Here is a 12,070-nt window from a genome sequence, read left to right on the forward strand (position 1 = left end):
AAATAACATAAATGTTTAAAAATAAATAAAATAATAAAATGTTTAATAAAAACTTAATCAAAATCATAAACTCCTTCTTGGACATGGCATTCCAATGACAAATTTTACTTTGAAGATTAATTAGTAAAGAATATTTCAGAATAGTCTTAAAAGAAAAATGATGGGAGACTAGATTTACAATATTAAAATATATGCTAAATAATCAATAACTGAAATAGTCTGGTATAAAAATCAACACTTTATATAGAAAGGTTGGGAAAACTAAATACTAATCCATATATCAAAACAGAAGAAAGTGTTTTTAATTAAAATATGCTTAGATAATTTTGCAAGTTTGAGAAAAAGTTCTATTCAGAAAAATAATAACCCATTACAAAAAATAATAATCCTTCCCTAAATACACTCTAAAACACTATATACCATTATACAAAACATTAAGAATATCCAGGATGCCCCAAATAGACTAAAACTGGCCACTTAGCCTATTGTGGAACAATGTGAAGGGTGGTCAATAACTTTTGAACTATTTAAGATAAAAGGTAGTTCTTCCCAAAAGAAATAAAACTAAATAAAAATTTGAAATTTCTGAATTATAGCCCTTAAATAAAAATCCAGAATGGCTAAAATGAAAGTCTAGAGCAAATGTAATAGGAAAAAATTAAAATTAGGTATAATTATTGTTTTAAAATTAAACTGAGCAAGGGGCTCCTGAGTGGCTCAGTAGGTTAAGTTTCTGACTTTCGCTCAAGTCATGATCTCACAGCTCACCCATGAGTTCAAGCTCCACATCGGGCTCTGGGCTGACAGCTCAGAACCTGGAGCCTGCTTCAGATTCTGTCTCTGTCTCTCTCTGCCCCTTGCCTGCTCACGCACTCCCTCCCTCTCTCTCTCGTATATAAATTGACATTTAAAAAAAGATGAAAAATAAAATATAAACTGAGCATGCAAAGGGCAAAGTCATGAACAAACAATTTACAAAATAAATACAATTTTAGTAAATTAGCATCAAAATGTTTAACCTTGATTGCATCTCAAATGCAAACTGTAGATTCAGTGATATAATTGTGTACTATATTAGTAAAATTAAATTAAATGATGCATATTTTGACAGAAAATATCTTAAAATTAGCCCAACCTGGAAAAGGTAAACATGTCCCCTTGCAAGGATGATACAGAAACCCATGAAGCATTTCATTTTTAAAATAGACACTAAGAATAGAGAACACAAGTCTCAGTTCATTCAAAAAAAATGCTAAAATCACAATGAAATAATTCACCAAAACACAAAGTAATTTGATAGTTATTGTAACTATGAAAAAAATTCCATTAATTCAGATCAATGCAGCAAATATTTACCATTAATTTGGTACATGTTAGGCATTTTTTAGAAAATTAGAAGTTGAGAAATAAATACACAGCCCCAATTTTTTCCAGAAGCTTATGATCTGCTGAGTCTGAAAGGGGTACAGTAAAAAAGAAATAAATAAGCTTTAATGTAATACATTTTGTTGGAGAACAACAATACTAATATATAATGTATTGTGAGATACGAACTGCTTAAAACATTTTTTTGAAAAATGTTTGGCATTTCATATAATGAACCATAAACAGAACCTTTTATTTAGTAATTCTGTGTCTGGAAATTGTGTCTAGGGAAATATATTCAAAAGGAGGAAAAATCATAATAAATTAATATCTTTATTGCAAGGTCATTTAGATGGTAAGAAACTAGAGAGGGTTCCTTAGAAAACTAGTTACATTTAATAATAATTATGAAGATTACAGCAACCAAGAGGAAATTTTAAGACCTATGTAGGGAATACTTGAGATACATAATTTTAGTATTCTGTTAAATACATTTTAAGAGTAAATTTGGGAAAAATATAGGAGGAAATAACATAGTAGAAACGTATGTGCTCAGAAAAGAAGTGATTTTCATTTATACTCAACATTTTTTAGCTTGCCAAAAATATAGACTTCCCCTGGACAAACATTCTCTAGAGCTATTTCATATGTTGGATTCTTTAATAATTAAAGAATTAATTTGTTAATATAAATTTTAGGATCCCAGAGTCCCACTTTTCTCTTCCCAGGGGAAATTATGTCTTAACTTGCTACCCAGTTAACTGCTGGAGAACTGGGTGGCCGAGAAGATGGTTAATAGAAGGGAAGCCTCCAAGGATTTGGCCAACCCCTCCACCTCCAACTTAGTCCCTTGAAACTTGCCTCTCAACGCCTTCAAAACTGGACTTGGATTGGAAGGCTGAACTTCATCCAAGATTTAAAAAAATGAAAGGCAACATAGTCTTGCCCAACAGTGTGGAAAAAGAGGGAGTGGAAAACCATGTTCAATGTTGTGTATACAGAAGGAGGAAAAGCATTAAAATTCTACATATATTTACAATGTGTTCCTTCAAAAATTTACTGTGAAAAACCTGAGTACCAAACCATAGCATTGACTGCCCTACGCCCAGAAACAGTCTCCCAACCTTCCGACTAGTTAATTCCAAGAGTGGATACAGTCCTTTTTCTTGACATCTAGCCCTCACCTCCATAGCACAGCCAAATGAAACCCAAAGATACTTCAATAGTTCATAGTATACTCACAAAGTCCTAGGTGTTTGTCCTTTAGTAACCTGCATTAGGCACATTTAGTACAATCTCAATTTCTCTCTCAGGATAACCATTTTTTTCTACTTTCTCAAAGAAATGACTGATATTAAAATTTAACTCAATTTACATTACTTAAACAAGCATTTCATACCCTGCTTGCAGATTTAAATGATCTTCCATTTCTCTAAGGGCAAGGAGTAAGAGATTACTTAACTTTGTGTAATTAAAAGTCCATCTTTTTGTCATTTTAAGTCACATAGTCTTAGAACACAAAGAGAATCAACTTCATGACAAGAGATGGCATTTGGGTTTTGATGGGTTGGAAATAGAAAACATGACTCCAGAATGCGTTGACTGGAGGAAAAGGACTTAGAGGCTTTATTCTGTTTTGTTGATTCAAGGAACTATACTTGGTTTAGAGTGATTTGGGGTTTCATGTGCCTGAAGTAATAAAGCAGAGAGTGAGGTTGGTAGCTGGCCACAGAAAAGTAAAGGCACTACATAGGAGCCTACATCACTTGCATCCTGTGACAGGTGGCCACTCCCAACACCCTCTTCATTTGTACACCCAGAGTGCAGGGCCGGGCCTGGTAGGTCTGGAGGCATACCAGCAACTGAGCCAGAACGGATCAGGAAGTCAGCCTCTGCCAGTCAGCATATGGCATTCCCTGAACCACAGAGACCAGGTTCAGAATATGCATATGACTCAGTCTGGATCAAGATACAGCTATGAGGGTTTCCTAAAGAGGGAATGAAGTTTTCTCACTCTCAAGAGAAAAGTACTGGAAGATACTCTCTCTTTTGCTGTCAGGTCCTGAGGATGTCCAAACAGGATCACTTCAACCAGTTTGCCACCAGTTGGGAACACTATTGCCAAAGGACAGAATCCATATAGAGAAGAGCAAAACCAAAGGGGTTAGAGAGAAATAGGTGGAGACACTGGCTGAAAGTTGCCCCAAATCTCTTCCTGTTTCTGGTCTTCCATGTACAGGAGCCAATGAGCACAGTTGTACTTAAAATACAAAACAACTTGTGTGTTGTGATATATATGTACATATAAGCCAACATAAAATAAATTATTTACATATATGTACTTATATATATTGAAGCTGCTGATTAAGTGAAATATGTTATAAATATAACTCAATATCATTCTAATAACTCATAAAATCATTCTAATAACTTCCAAATTGCTTGATTTTTAGAAATTGGATCCCTAATATGGCTGCCTTTAGCTAAATGATGGCTCTATTCGAGTCATAATTTGACTTAAGAAACTTTATCAGACTTCCCCATAAATTTTTCATTACTATGTGACATAGTCCAAATAGAGAAATGTAATTCATTATATTGAATCCTCTCTGTCTCTGCTAAATTAACAAAAGTTATATGCAAAATATTTCTAGCTTATAATACTTTGTGATTTTTATATATTAACTTTGTCTATTACTAATTCATGAAAATTATTTAAATATAACATTTACTGAATCTAATGTTACTGATGTTTATTAATCATTGATCCATAAACAAACTTAGTATTATTTGAAAAAGAGCTAAGACTCAATAAATGGAAAGTACTCAGAAGTGTATGTAATATTTTTTTAAATTTTTTTAATGTTTATTTATTTTTGAGAGAGAGACAGACAGAGAGACAGAGTGTGGTGGGGGAGGGGCAGAGAGAGAGGAAGACACAGAATCTGAAGCAGGCTCCAGGTTCCAAACTGTCAATACAGAGCCCAATGCAGGGCCCCAAATCATGAACCATGAGATCATGACCTGAACCAAAGTCAGACCCTCAACTGACTGAGCCACACAGTGCCCCAAGAAGTGTATTTAATATTTTGCATGTGATATCAATTTTATATGATTTATCAATGAATATAATAGTTTTCTCATTGGAATTACTTTGCTTCAAATGCTATAATATGTGCCTTTATTTCTATATCTTGTTCTTTTTCCCAATTTTATTTAGTTTTATAGATTTAATAATTTTTAAAAATTATTTTAGAGATAGAACGCACAAGTGGGGAGAGGGGAAGAGAGAGAGAAAGAATCTCAGTGCAGAGCCCGATGTGGGGCTCTATCCCACCACCTTGGGATTATGATCTGGGCAGAAATCAAGAGTTTGAGGTTCAACCGACTGAGCCACCCAGGTGCCCCGATAGATTTAATCATTTTTATCATGCATTCATTACTCTGCCAGCTTTAATAAACCAAATTTTAATATAAAGCTAAACAAAATAGTGAAAGCTATAAGACTATTGTAATTCAAACCTGAATCTCTAAAAAATTAAGTCCATTTTCCAAGTTTTTAATTATTCCTATTTCAAGTTTTTCTGGTAGTGAATAAACAACACTTAAATTTTCCAAGCCACATTTGTTCTAGTGATACCAGCTGCCCATAGAAATGCAAATACTTTCAATTTTCATTATGTGAATTCCTAGTAAGTCACTCAATTCTAATGTTCATCTAACATATGATAAGTATAAACCTCAGCAAGAAAGAAATTTAATGATTTGTGTTATTTACATCTTCTAGCGCCTTATCCAGAAATAATTAAATATGATAATGTAGTGCCAGGTTGAAACATCCAGAAACTTTTATCAAAATCTGTCTTAAATTCCACACTCTCTCTTTCGTATTATATTATACAACTATGGAAAAATGTATCATAAGATTTTCATGCAGATATTCCTCATTTAATTTTTTTGATGACCAACAAAAAAGCTGATGGATTATTTTAGAGAATATTCCTTCTAGTTTCATGATTTATGAAAATTATAAAATTGTCCTCAGCCTTGAATTTTATGTTTAAGTTAATTATCAATCCCTTTTTTGTAAAACAATTGAAAAATTATCCAGGAAAATCAAAATTCTACTACCTTATGTAGATTTTTCCAAAAAAGTGACAAAGTTCCAAAAATGTTTCCAGAAATGATTATATCTTTCCCTAAATGCAGAGCCATAAATCTAGGTTATGAGAATATATATAATATATATATGTATATACTATATACATTAGTATTATTTTATGAAATAATGCTAATTAATATTTTATATCTAGAAATGCTTGAATATTTCTAATATAAATTAAAGTTCTGATGATTGTTTCTAAATTTTTTTTGCTTCATTGATATTCTTTCAAAAAATATTTTTGGAAGTTCATATTAGTTCAAATCACTTATTATATAATAGTGATTGATGTGATATTATGTAAACTGTACTGATGACTGATTGATCATTTTCCCTCGATGATGCTTGCAAATTTTCTTTATTTGAACCATGAGCTTTAATGGAACGTGATTAACATTCTGATGAAATACATGCGCTTAGCCCTTTAAACTTTATTGACAGAAAATTTAGCATTTTTTCAATACTAAAGCAATGATAAGCTACTTATAAATTTTGTTAATATAATCAAGTTGTTTTTCATTCAAGAAATACAAATGATTTATTTTGTATTAATTCTTGCATGCTATCAAAATGCGTTCCAGACATTTCCGATTTTTGTCCAGCATCAGAAGATAGTCCAGGAAGCAGTTTATTATTTTATTTCATAAAATCTTTGTGCTCCCACAGATTCTAAAGATTCATATTTGTAACACAGGCCTCTGCTGCTATACAAACTCTCACTATCCCAAAAGATTCCTATAGTAAAAGATACATGTATTTCACTGCAATAATGCTTAATTAAAGAGCAATGACAAGAGGCGCCTGGGTGGCGCAGTCGGTTAAGCGTCCGACTTCAGCCAGTTCACAATCTCGCGGTCTGTGAGTTCGAGCCCTGCGTCGGGATCTGGGCTGATGGCTCAGAGCCTGGAGCCTGTTTCCGATTCTGTGTCTCCCTCTCTCTCTGCCCCTCCCCCGTTCATGCTCTGTCTCTCTCTGTCCCAAAAATAAATAAACGTTGAAAAAAAAAATAAAGAGCAATGACAAAATGCTGATATCATTTTAGATAATGCATATACTATGACACAGATACCCACAGTAGGTACAACTGGAAATGTTTTGGAGAGGACTAGTTTATCAATAGATGCTGTGACATCAATAGATACTATGACATATCCTATAGCAACTAAGTTAATGAATTTATTATAGTTTGATTTTATCAATGGACTCACTAATTTACCACTTTCTGTATCTGTGTATTTTTTTCCATGTAACTTTGTAATGCCACCCTACCCTGCCTCTGGGCTCCAAGTGATTTGCTTGCGCCAGTGTGGTATTAGTAAGTGTGATGCAAATAGAGACTTGAAAGCATGTGTGTGGCTATCTTGCTCCTGTCTTTACCATGAGAACATACCTGAGCTGACCTTCTGGAAGATGACACCTGTGTGGAACAGAGCTGAGTCACTCTATCCAGGCGAGGGCCATCATGAGAGATAGGAGGAAGGCCAGGCAAGATCAGAAAGACTCCTAGCTGACATGGAGCTGACAGCAGCTATCTGAACAAATCCAGCAGAGATCATCTGAGCTCAGATGAAATCATCTGAATCCTGCAAAAATCATAAGTTAAAAATTTTTATTGTTGTATGCTACTAAGATAGCAGATGGCCATAGAAAGCAGGTATAAGTTTTATATACAAATTTCTTTTTATTAATTAATTTTACTACTTATAGCCATTACTATTATGGTCTTTAGCAATCACGGAGAAAGCATTTTGAGTCTTAAAAAACTAGTATAGCTACTCTAGAATGAATTGGCTAAACATCAGCCCAACTAATGAGTCTTAGAATGTAGTGCTGTTTGAATGGGTTTTCTGTAATCTACAGCCAAAAACAACGTGAGTGATGCTATCTGTGCTTTCATTATGCGAACAACGAGAAAGCATTGAGTGATGGCAACACTTCAGTCTCACCAGTAAAATGGCCAATACTTTGCCTACATTTTCCACACATCTACTTGGTCTGGAAGCAAATTTTCTAATTTGAATATCAATATCCTGCCTTCTTGCTTCCTATTGTGAGTCAAGATGATCACATGACTTCTAACAACCTAGAACACGCATAATCACTGAGATCAACATCCAATGAAGTCATATGAGGCCAGTAGAAACTTCAATACAACCAACTTACCTTTTATAAATTTGATAATTACAGAACTAAAAATATTGGAAAGAGACAATTATACCTTAAAAGACTTTCAAAAGCTATTATCTGGCAAATGAAATCAACATCTGTGCTGTATCTTTACACCTTTTGAGAGCAAATAAACCTGACAAATATTATCTAAATTCTAGAAAAAGAATCTGAGAAAAAGTTTACTCTGACACACGATTTGTTTCAATAAAATGACATCTAAAAAAGTAATGATATCATCAGAGTGAGGGGGGAAAAGCTTTTAAAATGCTGCACCTAAAAATTAAAACAAAATACCAGTTATCTTTTATCAAGTCAGAGAATATTTACAGTAGTGATAACCTCAGCTGGAGAGGGTAGCAAATTGTTAACAATGGTTTGGAGAACAACTTATCAATGTGAATCACAAGGCTTAAAAACGTTCATTCTTTCTGGCCAAATAGATTGTAGATGTGAATTTTGCTGTAAAATAGCACCTCAAAACTTACTTATGTAAAGGGACAGCCATTTATTATTCTTGTCGTTGGGTAGTGTGGTCATTCTGGACTCATTCATACATCTGCTTCAGCTACCATGCAGGGAGGCAGCCCTGCTTTGGCAGCTGACTGACATTTGGTTGGAGCAACGGGGGCAAATGGGCTCTGTGCCTCTCATTGGTCAGCAGCGGGTGTGATAGCATCTAGGATTCGAAGAATGAACAGAAGCTATAAGGCTTCTGGAGGCTTAGGCTCGGAAGTGGCACGATTGTCACTTCTGCTATATTTTATTGGTCAAAACAAGCCAGGAGTTCTGAAACAAGTAGTAGGGGAACACATGTTCTCTCTTGATGAGTGAAGCTGAAAAAATGACATCACAAAGGGGCACGGGTGCACGAGGTGTGGCGACCCACGTCCAATTCTGCAAACTACTATCTATATTTTGACAATATTTTCTGTGGAATTATCCTAAATATGAAGGCTGGCAGTGCCCAATGCACAAAGATAATTATAAATAAAACTGGGGGAAATGACATTTCCAATTCTTTGCAAAAATAATCACAGAAGTTATGAAAAGTTTACCTGCAGATAATGTTAAAAATATGAAAAAGAAATACTTGTGTTATATAGTTGAAAAACAAAATAGAAATGCATCAATGTAATAAGATTACAGTTAAACCAAACACCTTGAAAGGAAATATATCAAAATGTACATAGTAAAAGTGTTTGAGGAAGAAGACTATGGGTTTTTTCAACTGGCTTATTTTCCGAAGTTCATATTTCTCTCTAGCGAATATGTTTAGCCTCCAGGATGTCGGACATAAAGTGATTAAATGATAAAATCTCCTCATCTTATTCTCTTAGAAGATATTTTAAAGATGATACATGGAAGGTAACATCACACTTCAGAGTCGGGAGAGATGTCTTTTATTTCTTTCCAAGTAGGAAGTGACCAAGACCACCTGGAACACCAAACCTATCATGATACTAGAGCAACCAGAGAGAACACAGGTATAGACATAGTGCACTATGGGGAGAAAGGCAGAGTACTTCAGTAGAGAAGTCCACAATTTCCATTTCACACACAAGCAAAACCTCATAGATGTTAGCTGGGAGAGACTGGCTACATCAAGCTCTACTTCGAGGAAGTACGTTAGCAAAGATTACGAAAATTCTGTCATCAGTAACGGGCGTCTTGAAGCCAAAGCACTTATTCAGCCCAGATCAAATTACACAAATTAGTAGTAGAGAAAAGATCAGAAGGACAGAAAAGTAAGGCTTTAGCTATTCCAGTTAGGAGTTATAAAGGTATGTAGTGAGAGTGATATAAAAATTACATATGTTTAATAGCTTCTCAAATACAATTATATATAAATAGCATATAGAGCCCATAATCACAGTCATAGTCAACAAAGTAGGAACTTTTGAAGATGTAAAAAGTGGGGAATAGTAGAGTTGCAGCTTTGCTGTTCTGTGCCCGTTACAATGCATAGTTGGACCCTGAGCAACTGTTTTGTTTTTTCTTCCCTAGTCTACCTGTTCTGAGCATGTTTAGGATGATGGAGAAAATGATCTTCTGAGATCTCTTCTACTGTTAAACTTCTATGATTTGAAGACTGAGGATTGAATATTGGTTTATTAAGCACTGGGTCCTATTGGTACAGCTCAGTCATTCCTTGACTTGTTTAAATTAAGTTTAGGATATGGAAAGGTAAGCACCTCTTCCTACAGAACTATGCCTCATTCTGAAGAGAGTTGTCTTGTGCTTTTAGGTTGTTCTAGAAACAGTTGACTACAAACATTAGGCTGTAGACTATGGTGAAATAATCATTATGTTATCTTTGTGGCCGGTCCTCCATCTTGGTTTCCCCGTTAGTCCCTGGTCCAGAAACCAACAGCTCCTATTTCTCAGCTGGACATGTATTTTTTATACATAGCATTGATCTTGATGCCCTGCAATGCCAGACAACTATAGTTGTTGTGACAAACTAATCTGTGCTAACCCATGGCCTGTTCAACAGTGTGACTTAAGTCAAGAACGTTAGCATCAGACTGATGTTTGTGGCAATTTGTTATGGCAGTGATAAAAACTAACACACATAATACAAAACCATAATGTGGTTCTCTATTTCTACCTACACTTTTCTCTTTAAAATGGACTTGACCAAATTTTTAAATAGCATAGAGTAATAGATTCCCCTGTGGCACTGTATTAGAAAAGTTGTTTGTATTTCATTGCCCTGAATGTATTTTATTTATGGGAAAAACCACTTAAGGAAGAGTGACAGGAAAATAATAAAAGTCTTTAGAATTCAGAGATACACACAACAAACTAAAAATCTTCAGAGGAAATAAAAATAGCTAAGAGCAACCGGACTTAAAATATACATTGTGATGGACAAAGGAGATATATAAAATGAAAAAAATAAAACAATCAAACAAGAGAAAGAACACTGTTTCCATTTCTACTTGATGTTTTGATTATATCCAGTCTCACAATGATTCATGTTTTATCAGATAGACCTTTAGAGACAGACATTTTATCAGATAGATGGAGCATCTTCAGCTGTTGAACTTTTTTTTAAGGTTTTTACATAGTTAAATTGATAAATTATACTATTTCTAAATGAAAATCTGGCCAATTCATTTTTATGCCAGCTGAAATAAACAAGATTGAGATATTGACCTTTTCTCACTGTAGCGATTTTAGCAATTGTTTTATGTTCCAAGGAGGAATTTTTTTGTTTGCTATGAAATGTTTACTTTAGAAGAACACTAATCATCTCAAGTTTATCAATTATGTAAAGAACAAGATAAGGAATGAGAAAAAGCATCTGAAAATTAATTTCATAACTTTTCATAATCACTTCATCCAGCTAGCTATAGAGGACTTATGTGACAGAAAAGAAAAATCATATTTTGATGATACAAAAGAACTAGAACAAAGGCATTTGCAAATAGTTTAAATTCTATTTCTGACCTTTCCCACAAAATACATAATTCAAATCCCTACACACTTAAGACTGCAACGATTTTTCTAATCCAACACATTTTTTCTAGATTCTGCTAGCAGACCATATCTTAAGTCAGTAAATTAGATTCTCAAATAGGCTCTGAAGTCAGTAGAAGCAAAACTGAAATGCTAGATTACACTTAGTCTTTTAAACATATGGTGCCTTCTTTCTTTTAATAAAAAAAAAACCTTAAAAATATCAATTCTTAGATAATATGACCACAGTAAATTATCAAAATATTATATGATTCAAGTTACCCAGTTTATACCTCCTATCTATTTCATAGATCACAGCACAAGTAAATTTTCTTTGTCATTTAATCAATTCAAAACGAAAAGTATATTTTGCCCCGTGTATTGGTAAGCCAGATATGATGGCAATCTTTCATTTAAAAAACTCCCATGTGTTTTAACAGTTGAACATAGTTCATAGGGAATTAATATAATACTGTTAAAGTGGAAATTTTAATTGGCAGTCTTCATTAGAATGGTGAAAAGTTGTATCTCATTTAATCCTCTACACAAACCAGATCTTCTTTTATGTGTTTATATCATGCGCAGATGCTGGAAAGAATATGTTAAAAAGGAGGATAAGAACAAAAGTGAGAAGAGGGGTCTGACCACTGAAAATCTTTGATGCCATACAAAATGAATGTGAGTTTAATTCTGAAGGCATTGTGAAGCCACCGAAAGATTTTAAGTAGAGGTATAGCATGACATATTTATATTCTAGTAAACACATTCTGGAAGCAATAATATGATAGAAGAGAGAAAATGATCCTCAAATCAGGGAAAGGAGTTATGTGAGATATGAGGAAGTTCTCTACTATGATAATAGTAAAGAAACTTGACAAATGATTACTGATTCAGGCCAGGAGCTAAAACAGA

At 33.9% G+C, this 12,070-nt stretch overlaps 1 long non-coding RNA gene across 1 annotated transcript in view; it reads left to right on the forward strand.

The window, feature by feature from the left end:
- The window catches only part of LOC123610702, a 47,761-nt gene that overhangs the window by 19,623 nt on the left and 16,068 nt on the right, over positions 1-12,070 (forward strand). The window contains exons 2-3 of the long non-coding RNA XR_006718257.1: positions 9,701-9,880; positions 11,744-11,836. This is a non-coding gene — a long non-coding RNA (uncharacterized LOC123610702). The remainder of the gene's footprint in view (positions 1-9,700; positions 9,881-11,743; positions 11,837-12,070) is intronic.

The sequence above is a fragment of the Leopardus geoffroyi genome, chromosome C2 (genome assembly GCF_018350155.1).
Source record: "Leopardus geoffroyi isolate Oge1 chromosome C2, O.geoffroyi_Oge1_pat1.0, whole genome shotgun sequence".
NCBI lineage: Eukaryota > Metazoa > Chordata > Mammalia > Carnivora > Felidae > Leopardus > Leopardus geoffroyi.